This window comes from Paroedura picta, chromosome 11, assembly GCF_049243985.1.
Source record: "Paroedura picta isolate Pp20150507F chromosome 11, Ppicta_v3.0, whole genome shotgun sequence".
Classification (NCBI taxonomy): Eukaryota; Metazoa; Chordata; class Lepidosauria; order Squamata; family Gekkonidae; genus Paroedura; species Paroedura picta.
Genome location: NC_135379.1, coordinates 2,347,311 through 2,360,923, shown reverse-complemented (window position 1 = coordinate 2,360,923; position 13,613 = coordinate 2,347,311).

The following is a 13,613-nucleotide window of genomic DNA, read 5'->3' as shown; positions in this document are numbered from 1 at the left end:
CTCTGGTTCTTTTGGGAGGGGGAGAGGGTCTTCTGGGCATGGAATTGGGGTCATTGTGGGTGGGCAGATAGCTGTGAGTTTCCTGCATTTTGCAGGGGTGGTTGGACTAGATGACCCTGGGGATCCTTTCCAAGTCTGTGATTCTAGGATTCTAAGCTCTCATGGCCCCCGTGGGGATCTGAACTCGCGTCTCCCAGACACTAGTCCTGCATTTTTCACCTCTGTACCACTTGCCTCTGTGGCCCCCGGAGTTGCAACCCTCCCACTGGCTTGCCCCCTGCCCCCTGTTCTGCTTGCGTCCCTGTTGAATGCTCCAGCCTGTGTGGAGAACACCAGATGCACGCAAGGGACAGACCTCACCTCCCCAAAGGGCCCGTGGCCAGAACGCTCTTTAAACAGACGTTCTTATATGTCATCCTCAAAACACTTTCCTGCTGGGAGCTTTGATCTCTGCTGCCTCCTCGGACAGGATGAAAAGCAAAGCGTCAGAATTTCCACCCGTCTCGTACGTTTTGAGCATGCTCATTGTACACATGCGCCCCAACCGTCGTGGTAATATGCGTGATGCTGCTCGGCTTAAAGGGGAGGCCAAAGCAGTGCACAGGGTTGCCAACCTCCAGGTGGTGTCTGGAGATCCTCTGGGACTGGAGCTGGACTCAAGGTGATGGAGATCACGTAATGGGGGGAAATGGCTTCTTCGGAAGGTAGATATTGGGGGGGGGGGATGTTCATAGTCCCAGAAAGGAATGGGCTGCCTCAGGAGGTGGGGAGCTCCCCCTCACTGGCCATCTTCAAGCAGCGGCTGGACAGATCCTTCTCCTGGATGCTTGAGGCCTATCCTGCACTGAGCAGGGGGTGGGACTAGATGGCCTCCATGGCCCCTTCCCACTCTAGGATTCTAGGAGTCTAATTCAGCAGTGGAAGGGGCTGCCTAAGGAGGTGGGGAGCTCCCCCTCACTGGCCATCTTCAAGCAGCGGCTGGACAGATCCTTCTCCTGGATGCTGGAGGCCTATCCTGCACTGAGCAGGGGGTGGGACTAGATGGCCTCCATGGCCCCTTCCCTCTCTAGTATTCTAGGAGTCTAGTTCAGCAGTGGAAGGGGCTGCCTAAGGAGGTGGGGAGCTCCCCCTCACTGGCCGTCTTCAAGCAGCGGCTGGGCAGATCCTTCTCCTGGGTGCTTGAGGACTAGATGACCCTGGTGCTTGAGGCTGATCCAGCCAGCTGGTGGTATCTACACCAGCTTCATTTGAAGCTTTGACCTGGCCTAGCCTGGCCACCCCCTCTGTGCTACAAGAACAGACAGCAGGAATTATCCGTCATCCGTTATGCTCCATTACCCAATGGCTTCTGAGGCAGCCCTGACTGGCACTGCCGTTTTTCCACAAGTCTTTGCGACCACCTTGGGGAGCGCAATCCTAGCCCGGGCGTCCCTGTCAGATGTCACTGGAAGGCCGGGCTGGCACTGAGCGAAGGCAGATGGAGTTTCTTCCCTTTCGCCGTCCTTGGCGGGACTTGTTTACACGTCACCCGCAGGCTGGGTCTGGCTCGGGTTCCCCCGGTGCTTCCGCGATGCCACCCAGGCTCCATGGCGCTTTGGATTCTTTCCCCCCCCCCCACGTTGTCCCTCGAAATAAATAAATAAATCAAGATAAAACCTCACAGGGAGGGAGTCTGCGGAGAGGTAGCCGAGGCAATGCAAGGAACTGTTGTCCTCCTTGCTGGGCAAACAAGTTACGTCACACTGTTTGGGACCCTGTTTCCCTCTCAGGCTGTGGAAAGAGGCTTTTCTGGACTCCTGGAAAGTATAACGCCTGCCGTCTCTCCCCCAGCCCCACCCCGCCCCATGTGCCAACTTTTTACTCCAGTTGTGGGTCCCTTTCCACCTTTTCATCTAGTCGCGGTTGCTACGGAGTAACCCAAGGAGTGCTGCTGACCCTTTCCCCAAAACGGTGTTCTCCCCACCCCCAGTCCCTCCCTAAGCCCCCAGATGAATCTGAGCGGTGCAAATGCTTAATTTTGTTTTCATTGGCAAATGGCAGGAAGGGATCTGCCTTTTTTTTTTTTTTGCCATCCAGAGGGCTGATTAATCAATACAAAACTGCTGCCCACTTCAAACAGCTCCAGAGGACTTGGTTGATCAGTGGAGGAAGCCATCGGTTGCAAGGAACTGGGAAGGAGGCCTGGGTTCAAAGGGCACTTGGCCAGTTTGAAACAGGTTTTGGGAGTGTGTGAAGATGACTCCTGTTCCTGGTTTAACAAAGCTTTGCCAGACCGCTAGGAGGGTGGACTGGCATACCTGCGTTGAAGCTCTCTCAGAGCCCCGAGGACACAAATAAAGAAATGCAATTCAGAAGCAGACTTTGATGTGTACAGAATGGTTAACTGGGAAGGGTCATAGCCTGGTGGGGGAATCGTGCTGAGGTTGCATGGAATTTTGACCCTGTTAGAAGATGCAAGATCTGCAGCATGCATGATTCAGAAAGATATGAAGAATGTCCTGCAGGGGGCATTGGAGGGCATGTGTAGTTAGCATAGTTAGTTCAGGAACTCCCTGATATTTTTCAAATCGTCATCTGCTTTAGGGTGCTTAGGGCTGATCCTGCGTTGAGCAGGGGGTTGGACTAGATGGCCTGTATGGCCCCTTCCAACTCTATGATTCTAGGATTCTATGATTCTATCTCCTCTGTCCTGATTGGCTCTTTTGCAGACTTCCTGCTTCTTTGAGCACCCTTCCTCCCTGCTTGCCTCCATGAACAATAGAACTACATCAAAGAACAGTTAGACAGTTTGGCCTCTCTCTCTCTCTCTCTCTTTATATAGGAAATAGGAAATATATATATATATACACGTTCCCAAATATATGTATGTTCCCAAATAGGAATGCTCAGCCTCTCACTGGTGTGGCTCACGAGCTGTTCGCAAACAGGCAGCCACGTTTATGGCGGACAGTTTGTCTGGTTTTGGAGTCTGGACTCCACGGTGCTCTGCCTGCTTAGGGTCCCCACCCTTCTCGAACCCCGTCCTCTTCCCGCTCCACCCTCAACTATCCAGGACTTTCCCAACCTGGAGTTGGCTCCCCTGCCATGGAGGGCCACAAGACCTCCTCCCGTCGCCGTACTTTCTTCTCTCTGTTTTTCTCAAGATGCTTCGCTAGCCTTGCGCAAGGATCCCGGCTGGCATTGGCCTGCCCAGACTACCTCCTTCCCGTTTCGATTGACGACTCCTCTGCGGCCCGTTTGTTTTGGACCAGGCTCAGGAAGTCAACGTCTTTGGAAATGTCAGCTCAAAGGGGAAACCAGGTGATGCACATTCCCCATGAGGGAGGCTTCCACGGTGGCCTCAGGAGAGAAAGGCTATATTTCAGATGTCCCGTCGAAATCTCACATTTCGGTTGGCAACGCTTCCCCGTCCTTGCCAGCCTGTTTTGTCAAGACGTGTCTCCCCCTTCGCCCCTGCCCTGAGCCAGTGTGTGCTGGATCCAGTAGCACTCTGCCGTGCTCAGCCATGTCCCTTGCACATGTCAAAAGAGCAGATGATGCCTTAGAAGCCGCCACCTGCAAGGGCTGAGTCGTCTGAAGAGTTGATCCATAGGAACAGCTGTGCTAACACTGAGTAAGATGCTTATTAAAATATTGGCAGAGAAAGAAGGATCGCTCGTGATTTGATCATCCTCTTTTATTTTTTTGGGGGGGAGGGAGAGTAACAAAACAATCCGGGGAGATTTTGAAATAATATTTTCGGGTCAAGATAAGGCCTGTTGTTCGGAACTCTCCGCTCAGCTGCGGCCGGCAGCCTGAACCGCGGGAAGCCCCCTTGACCAGCGACCCTGACCTCCCCCTTGGCTACAATTTAATGCACTCTTCCTAGTAAGGTTGCCAAGTGAGGGGGGAAATTTCTGGAGATTCAGGGGGTGGGTCTCTATTTATCGTCTGGCCTGTGTTGCCAGGATAACAATCTATTTTTAAAAGTCTATAAAAGTTTTCCAGCCGGCAACAAATACAGCAATGGGCTTTTCGCTAATGAAAGAGGTAGGTTGGGCCCTATTTGCCATTTCAACCATTTTTTCATCACCCCTGCTTCTGTTGTGGGTAATAACAAACTTTTCTGTTTTTGAACACGGAACAGTCTTGCTGCTGTAATCGTACACCACAGGCTTTCTCAACCGGGGTTTAGGGGAAAGACCTTATAAGTGGCTGGATTTGGCTGGCTCACGTCCAAGGTTAGGAGAACCTGAACAGGCCACACTGGTGAATTCGGAGTCTACCATGATTGGTTTAATACTTATGCATTCTATAGTCCGTATTTCTGTATTTCTATTTGGAACGTTTAATTTTTAAATCAGTACTGTATGTATTTTATACTTATAATTGTTGGTCTTGGACTGTAATTAAACATAACTAATTATGCATAGAATCACAGAACCATTAAATCCTAGAGTGGGAAGGGGCCATGCAGACCATCTAGTCCCACCCCCTGCTCAGTGCAGGATCAGCCTCAAGCATCCAGGAGAAGGATCTGTCCAGCCACTGCTTGAAGACTGCCAGTGAGTGGGAGCTCCCCACCTCCTTAGGCAGCCCATTCCACGGCTGAACTAGACTCCTAGAATCCCAGAGTGGGAAGGGGCCATGAAGGCCACCCAGTCCCACCCCCTGCTCAGTGCAGGATCAGCCTCAAGCATCCAGGAGAAGGATCTGTCCAGCCGCTGCTTGAAGATGGCCAGTGAGGGGGAGCTCCCCACCTCCTTAGGCAGCCCATTCCACGGCTGAACTAGACTCCTAGAATCCCAGAGTGGGAAGGGGCCATGCAGGCCATCTAGTCCCACCCCCTGCTCAGTGCAGGATCAGCAACAAGCATCCAGGAGAAGGATCTGTCCAGCCACTGCTTGAAGACTGCCAGTGAGTGGGAGCTCCACACCTCCTTAGGCAGCCCCCTCCACTGCTGAACTACTCTGAAGGTGCAATCCCCCCCCCCATCTTGCTGGACCATTCTCCACATCGTGCAGAGCATTACTCCAGGTCCTGTCTTCTGCTGATTGTGTCGATTCTGCACAATGTGTGATCTTTGGCCTTCTCAATATTATTTTTTTGCATGTTGTGGAATGTGGGATTATTTTTTGTCATGCAGCCTTCAAGAATTTGCAAGGTTAATAACTTGGCACCCCAGATCAGTTTTATTTTAAAACCTCTCTTGCCTATCGCTAATGAAAACGAGGGGGATTTGAGAGCAGACGCATGAGGCGTCACAAAGGAAAAACATCCTAATAAATCAAAAAATCCCTTTCCCAATGCATTAAAACCCCCTGTCACATTTGACAGAGTCCGCAATTTAGAAGCTAATCCATTTGGCAAATGCGAGACAGCGGGGGCATCAATGGCCCCAGGCTTGGCCGTTTTGTTTGAGGGAATGTTTGCTAACTGCATTCATTAAGGGCAGGAAACCACTGGGGCAGGTGAACCTTCTCACAATGTCTCTCTCTGGCTTTGCAGCAGTGGGAACCGAGAGGGGTTGTCCGGGTCTTATCATCCGGCAAAGGCACACCCGTCAGTTGGGTGGGAATTCCTGTCTGCTCAACAGCCCTCTCCTCTTAAGAGGGGGAAAAGTTAATCCCCTAATATTTCCCCTTGCAAACAATATTACCGGCCGCTTTTCAGGACGGACTGCAGCGGGGAAGCTGGGAGGCAGAAACAAATATAACAAGAGGCAAGAATGTGAGCAGGACATGTAGTTTCTTTGGGTAACCACGATTCTTGGAGTTTGAACCCTGGCTTTGCTCCTTTCTGTGTCTATTGAGGTCATTTATAGTCTGCTTCTCACTTGGATTTGAGGCGGATTACCCACTGGTGTGACATTCAATGCAGTCGCCCCCTGCCTCCTTTTTAATGCCGCCTGAGATTTGGGCCAGATTTGGGCAACGTCCCTTGCTACGATCACAAATTCAAAACACAGATGAGCGTTTTCAAGAGCACCAAGGTACTTTACGGCTGCTTCTTTCCTGTGCACCTGAGACGCTGGTTCTAACGGCATAATAGAGGCAATTTCCCATATTTTATGACCCTGAGCTTTACACGAGGAAGAGAGAAAAACAGTTAATTATGCCTTTCCTTACCTGCTTTAGTCCCCTTGAAAGTTTCTCGATTTATGCAGAGGACGTACTGTTGAAATATCTACTGGAGGAAAGGCGTAATTCGGTTTCAGATGCAGTATCAAAGTTTCGCTCCATTGTGACTCGTAAACAGAAATCACTTTTAAATCATGCAAACCTAATGAATACTAGTTGATGACGATGTATTTCTTATGATCTAGTATTTATACTTAAGTTGCGTTGGGTATTTTCCTTTAGCTCTGACAATTAGGATGGCATTTTTACTATATGTGACATTGTGGCAGAATTTGTTTGGAAGAGGGGTGTCATGCCAGAATTTTAACTTGCTGGTTTTTTTTATCAGGTGATCTGACCAGATATGATCATGCCGACCCTCGCTCCCAAAGTAGCCGATGATGGGCCTGGAGGGGGTGGGAAGGGGAGGGGCCCCAGGTGGGCGTGTCCACAGCTCTGCTTCCCACCCCTATTCTGCATGGTTGCACCACTTCTGAGGTTTCTCCAAGCCTGAAGAATATTTCAGGAGTTTCTCAATGGTAAAAAAAGGTAGTCAAACTGCGGCCCTCCAGATGTCCATGGACTACAATTCCTATGAGCCCCTGCCAGCGAATGCTGGCAGGGGCTCCTGGGAATTGTAGTCCATGGACATCTGGAGGGCCGCAGTTTGACTACCCCTGGCCTAGACAGACCAGAGTTCGATGCTAGCGTGGCTGTTCTTTGGCTCTTGCTCCAAACCTCTCCAATTTCTACCCACATTGCTGCATCCTGCTCTCTGTTTCTAAGCCTCCTGGAGCTCCGGCCCCCTTTTCATCCCCCAAGAAGAGTGCTGGAGCTTAGATAACATGCTTTGGATAGTTCCACAGGCAGTGTCATTGTTTCCAATTACACCTTCTCTCGTTTTATCTCCTCTGTGTAATCTACACAAGCCCTCCTACTAATTGGATCCTGACTTTCCATTTTCTTTTAAAAACCGGATTGCCATGTTTATCCTTCATCTTGTTCCTCGCGTCTCGGATGAGCTTCTGTTATCTCCCCTCTGGAAAGATACAGCTAGGTCCTGTTGGCACGGAGCGCCCTTCCCTCTCTCCAAGTATTCATTGGTCTTCATCCATAGTCAATTTTCTAGACAATCAAACACGGATCAATGTTAGTTTACATTTTGATCCCATTCAGCCTGCTTTGAGAGAGGGGGGCGGGGAGAGAGTCTGACATGACGGGCCTCTTACCTTTCATAGGCAGCCTCCCCTTCGGACAGGTTTCCATCTGATGATATTCCAGTGGCACCAGGCCCAGACATGTTCTTTTGTGTATCATACTTGGCTCCCTCCCCCAGACATCATCCAGCTTGGCTTCTGATCTCTTCAAGAGTTGCTTAACCATTTCTGGAAGAGACGGGAGTTATGCAGAGGGACGGGCCGCAAAACTGATGGGGGGGAGAGACACAAGTCGATGGGCGATGCGGCCAACTGGCATCCTCTCCGAGCCAACTAGCATCCTCTCCGAGCCAACTAGCGTCCTCTCCGAGCCAACTAGCATCCTCGTTGAAAGCAAAATGCATCCGACCCTCTGAACTTGGCAAAAAATGTGCCAGGGGTTTTAAATATAATTACGTGCATACAATGCAAATGTGGGCACATACTTGACCTCTGGGAAGGACTTAGAAATGCAGCAGACAGAAGTATTCTCAACACCTTTGGGGATGGTTTTTGTTCCTTGTCCTGGGCTGGTCCCCCACATTTTCAACCCTGTTCACAGGCCACATCTCTCCAATGCCTCTTCCCTTTGGGTCAGGATGAGTTTCCATGGATATTTATTCATAACCATGTATCGGTGCGATTAGAATAGCTTTGTCAAGATAGCAGTTTGGGCCAAATGTTAAAACAATGAATGCTTAAAAGTCCGTCTGGAAGAGTCAGGTTGGGGTTACAGTTGGGGTTGGGTTGGGAAAACTTCTGGAAATTTGGGGGTAGAGCCCAGAGAGGGCAGAATTTGGGGGAGCTCCGTGGGCTATGATGCCATAGCGTTCACTCTTAAATGATTTGGGGAGGGACCTCAGTGGAGGATGATGCTATGGGGTCCCCCTCCAAAGCAGCCATTTTTCCCAGCTTTGAGATGTCTGAAAATTATTCTCATAAAAATATATGAAATCCATGTTTTATTGCAGATTGCTAAACTAGGTCAATTAAAAACAATACATCAGCATCGCAGTAAGAGGTACACAAAACCCTTTGGGTCACACACACAATATCAAAAAATATGCCACAGATAATATTTTTTGATATTGTATGTATGCTCCAAAGGGTTTCTGTATATATACTGCAATTTGGATGTGTTTTTAATTGACCTAGTTTAGCACTGTGCAATAAACCGTGCATTTAATATATTGTTATGATAATAATTTTCAGATGTCTCCGCGTCTTTGGTTCCCAGCTTGTTTTACAGGTTGGGCTTATTTCTTTCTTTCCCCTTTCCTTTTCCTGTGAACTGATCGCTTTCGATGAGCTACAAGCCCAGAGGATCTCCAGGTCCCACCTGGGGATTGGCACTCCTGTACCCTACCAGGGCCCCTCCCTCCCCTAACACCACCCTTACAGACTCCAGCCTCGAGGCTCCAGGTATTTCCAGACCTGGAGTTGGCAACCCAGCCTCATAGTGCAGTTGAACCCAACTGGTACCCGACCAGTCTATGAAAGCAATCTTGGTTTTGGGTGGTGATTCGGGACTCTCTGAACAAGTCCTGGCCCTCTCCTCTCCTCTCCGGCCGCCTTGCCCAAATTTTGAAGGAGGAGGACTTTCGTGAGAAGATTATCCAGCCTCGTTTGCAAAAGGGGGGCTTGGGGAGCGGGGGGAGGGGGGAGGGGAGGGGGGAGGGAACCCTTCAGCGCACACACGAAGCAAAACTCTCCAACACTTGTGATGGGCTGGCAGGCCGCCCGGCATACCAAGCAATCCAGTCTGGCTAGTCCAAATCCTTCGAGAGTGGAAAGCCTCCGTCCCATTCAGGATCAGAACAACTGCAGCCGGATGAGTCAGCATGGAGAGATCACCCGATGAGCCAGGCGCATTGCGAGCAGTCAAAAATTGGGGCCAGGCTGTTGGAGGAGGAAGGGGTGGGGACAGAGACCCTTTCCACTTGCTCTGGCTCTATTGTTCTCCCTGCCCTTCAGCCAAGGACAAAGCCAGCCACGGACTCCGTCTTTCCAAAGAGCTGGGTTCTTGTATCCTGCTTTTCACTACCCAAAGGAGTCCCAAAGCGGGTTACAAATACCTTTCCCTTCCTCTCCCCACAACAGGCATGCTGTCAGGTAGGTGGGGCGGGGAGAGCTTTGAAAGAACTGCTCTGTGGGAACAGCTCTAAGGGTTCTGGGACCGATCCAGCTGGCTGCTTGTGGAGAAGAAATCAAACTTGGCTCTCCAGTTCAGAAGAAGAGTTGGTTCTTCTATGCCGCTTTTCTCGACCCAAAGGAGTCTCAAAGCAGCTTACAATCATTGCCTTCCCTTCCTCTCCCCACAACAGACACCCTGTGAGGGAGGTGTGGTTGAAAGTGTTGTTCTGAGAGAACTGGGACTGGCCCAAGGTCACCCAGCTGGCTGCATGTGGAGGAGCGATTCAGGGCTGCAGGACATGGTGGCAGCTACGAGCACAGAGCACCTCAGGAGGGGACTGGGTCAACAAACGGAGCTGGGGCCCATCGGTGGCCCTTGGCCACAAGGGATAGCTGGACTGGGGCAGTGATGCTCAGCCTTCTTGGTCCTTGGAGGTCCACTGTGGGAGAGATGATGGAGTTTTGGCCCAGCTGGTGGGCCTCCTGATGGCTCCTGGATTTTGGCTACTGTGTGACAGCTGTACCTCCTGGGGATCCCCAGGTCCCACCTGGAGGCTGGCATCCCAAGCACTGCCCAGAATTACAGCTCATCTGCAGCCTACAGAGATCGAAGGAAACGAATGCTCTGGAGGGTGGACTCTGAGGCCTTGTACCCCACTGAGGCCCTCCCAGGGCGCCTCCCTCAAACCTCCAGGAATTTCCCAACCCGGAGATGGCAACCCTCCCTCCCCACCCCTCCCCCAGTTCCCAGGTGGGACCCGGGCATCGACTTTGGGGATTCAGCGCTCCCTGTGCCCGCCACGAGCAGGAACAGAGGCCTCGGAGTCTTTGCACCCCAGGAGGGAGAAGGTTCCTCGCCCCCCACTTCCTCTAAAGGGCTCTGCCTGACAGTCGGTCCCCTCTCCCTGTCCCGGGGTCAAAGGGGATAATCCTTCCCATTAGCCAGCCTATTAACTCTGGGCTTGTAAAAACAGCCCAGCCTGTCCCACTTGTGCCTGGCCCTGCTCCCTGATGTCCGTCAAGACCATCGGTAAGGGGATACCCCCGGGCGGGGGGGGGGGGGGCGTGTGCTGTTGACACGGAGCAAGAAAAGAATTTGGGGCCGGAGTGCCACTCGGGTTACCGATGATTTGGAAAATCCGCCCACTTGGAACGGTGTTGACAGCTCCGTACACAAACTTTCCCTGCTCGGGACGGGGAGAGAGCAGCCGGCAGGAGGCTATAAAGGGCTTGATGGACAGGGCCCCGGTGGGGAGGGGAGGGGGGCTAGAGGTCAGGGGGGTCACCTGCAAGGATGCTGGCTGGAGGGGAGAGGCGGCTGTGGTCCTCGGATGGGACAGGTTGCCAGCTCCAGGAGGCGTAATTCCTGGAGATTGGGGGGTGAAGTAGGAATGCCAGGCTCCAGGTGGGGCCTGGGGCTCCCTGAGAATCACACCTCATCTCCAGGCTATGGCGATCCGTTATTGGAGGGGCAATGGCAGGGCAGAGAGGCTGAGGCCTTCCCCTGATGTTCCCTCCTGGCGCTGGGATTCAGAGGTTGACTGTCGCTGGACATGGAGGTTCCTTTTCATCTTCATAGCTAGCAGCTGCTGGCAGACCTGTCCCCCTTGAGTCCGCAGAAGCCCCTTTTACAGCAGGCCTGTGGCCATCCCTGCACTGCCCTCCCTCGCAGCAAACTCTGTGTTCCAGAGCTGGGATACCTGGACAGGTAATCACATGCAAAGAAAGCTCCCCCCTTGAGCATCATCCTGTCAGTAATGTCAAAAGAAGTCAAAAATCAAAAGGGCACAAATATATTAAAGTCTCTTTTCTTTTTAAATGAATATATTTCTAATTTTCCACTTATCAATATCCAATAATTTCTAGCAACCAAAACGGGTTCCGGGTATTCTTATCCCACTGTCTCTATCTTCCATATCCTGCAGGGTCGTGCCACGTCTGGGGTTTCTCGAAGCCTGAAGAAAGTTTTAGGGGTTTCTCGGTGGTAAAAAAAGTAGAGAGAAGCCGACTTGAAACATCCAAAGAAAACCAACAGTGAGGAAGATTTCGTGGTGAGGAGGGTGGGTGGAAAAGCAGCACGATCTGAAATGTCCATAGGAGACGGGGGGTGAATGGGCAGTAATTATCCGCATGTCCCCCCCCCCCATCCCTCTACATATTCACTTGAAATTGGGCCCGCGGCAAACAACACCTTGTTGAGGATGCTCAAGTGAACATCTTTGAAGCAGGTCTTGGCAGGAGGAGCGTAGCGCCCGTGATGAGCATCCGTAGAATGGGAATACTTATGATGCTCAAGGGGGAGCTTTCTTTGCCGTCCACGGACGGATCGCTGCTGGCCCTCGAGGAAATCATTTCTCACCCCCCCCCTGGTGCCCCCCGCCACCTCGCCCCAGCCTCCGGCTTCTATTCCAGACGGCCCGGCCAAATGGTGGCGAAGAATAGATATCCAAATCCTCTCCAATAACACTGGAAACATAGTTCGGACCCCCCCCCCAGCCCTCCCCAGTGCAAAGCTGCCCGGCGAGTAACTCCATCTGGGCCATTAAACCCAAAACCTCTCTCTGGTGTCCATCCGGGAGGAAGTTCAGCATCTCCGCTGCGCATTTCCCAACGAGCGGATCATCGCTGACATGCTCAGAGCTGATGTTTCTTCACTCAACAAGAGGCCGGTCAGATGTCCAGTTGCATCCCCAAACGCATTCCACCCAGTGTTCCAGCTCCGGGCCTAAAGAAAGCAGTGGAATACCCAGCAAGCCTTGGGCTCAAGGGCTGCCTTTTCTCCCCAGCTGTCTCTGTCTGTAGTCACAAGCACAGTCGCTCCAGATGGCAACCCAGGGGGGCGGGAGACTGACCACTAGGGGGGCTGGTGAGCTGCCTACCGCTCTCCTGCCGTCATGGGCTGGGAGCTCTCAGTCCAAGGCAGAAATGCAATGGTAGAGACCAGTGGCTGGTGATTTGCCTGATGCAGAGAATGGCACTCTGCAGGGGACACTGCGGGAAAGATGGGGGGGGGGATACACATTTGAAGTGTGAGCAGACCCAATCAGAATCATGCACAAGCTGTACTTCCCACGCTTATAGAATCCTAGAGTTGGAAGGGACCTCCAGGGTCATCTAGTCCAACCCCCTGCACAATGCAGGAACTCACAACTACCTGCCTACCCAAGGTAACCCCAATTCCATGCCCTAGTGATCCCCCCCACCAAAAATCTCCAGAATCCAGCCTGGCCTGGAGGGAATTCACCTCCCATCCCACGGCAGCAATTAGCAATTCCCTGGGGATGCAAGGAAGGGCCCCCAAGGGACAAACCCTTCCTGCCCACCCCCTCCCCATCTGCCTCCGTTCATGAAATCAGCATTTCTGTTGGATGACTCTCCAGCCTCTGCTGAAAAACTTCCAAAGAAGGAAAACGCACCACCTCCCGAGGAAGCCTGTTCCACTGAGGAACCACTTCTTGGAGGATATCTGATTCATGTACATCAGAAAAGCCTTATTAGAGCAGACCAGGGAGGGTCCATCTAATCCAGCCTTCTGTCTCACCCAGGGGCCAACCAGTTCCTCTGGAGGGGCAACAACAGGGCACAGAATTAAACATTTTACGGTAAAATTATGTTTTTTTTTTAAACCTCCCTTGTACAAGGATGGAAGGCAATCCTATAAGTTAAACCAGCAGGGTTGGCTGAACTGTGACTCTCCAGATGTCCACAGACTTCCTGGCTCTGAGGATTGCCTCTCAACACCCCCCTCAAGTCACGATGGCTAGAAGGCATAATTAGACTTCTCTTCCACGCATCTGTCTAGTCCCCCTCTCAAACTGTTGATTCCTGTGGCCATCAGGACACCCTCTGTCCGCAAATTCCATATTTCAATCCCTCTCTGTGTTTTTTTGCCCATCTTTTTGCCCACCTGGAATCTACCCTCCATCAGCTTCATTGGGTGCCCTCAAGTTCTAGTCTTCTGGGAGAGGGAGGGGAAAGGTCCCTTGGCCCACTCTCTCCACCCCAGGCATCACTTCATAAGCCTATATCATGTTCCACCTTAGTGGCTTCTTTGCAACTTTGAAAAGTCCAACTCCCTAATTCGCTTGGTTGCCCTCTTTTTAAAATTTATTTATTTATTTATTTATTATTTATTTATTTATTATTTATTTGGGTTTTTATACCGCCCATTCTTTACGGCTCTTTG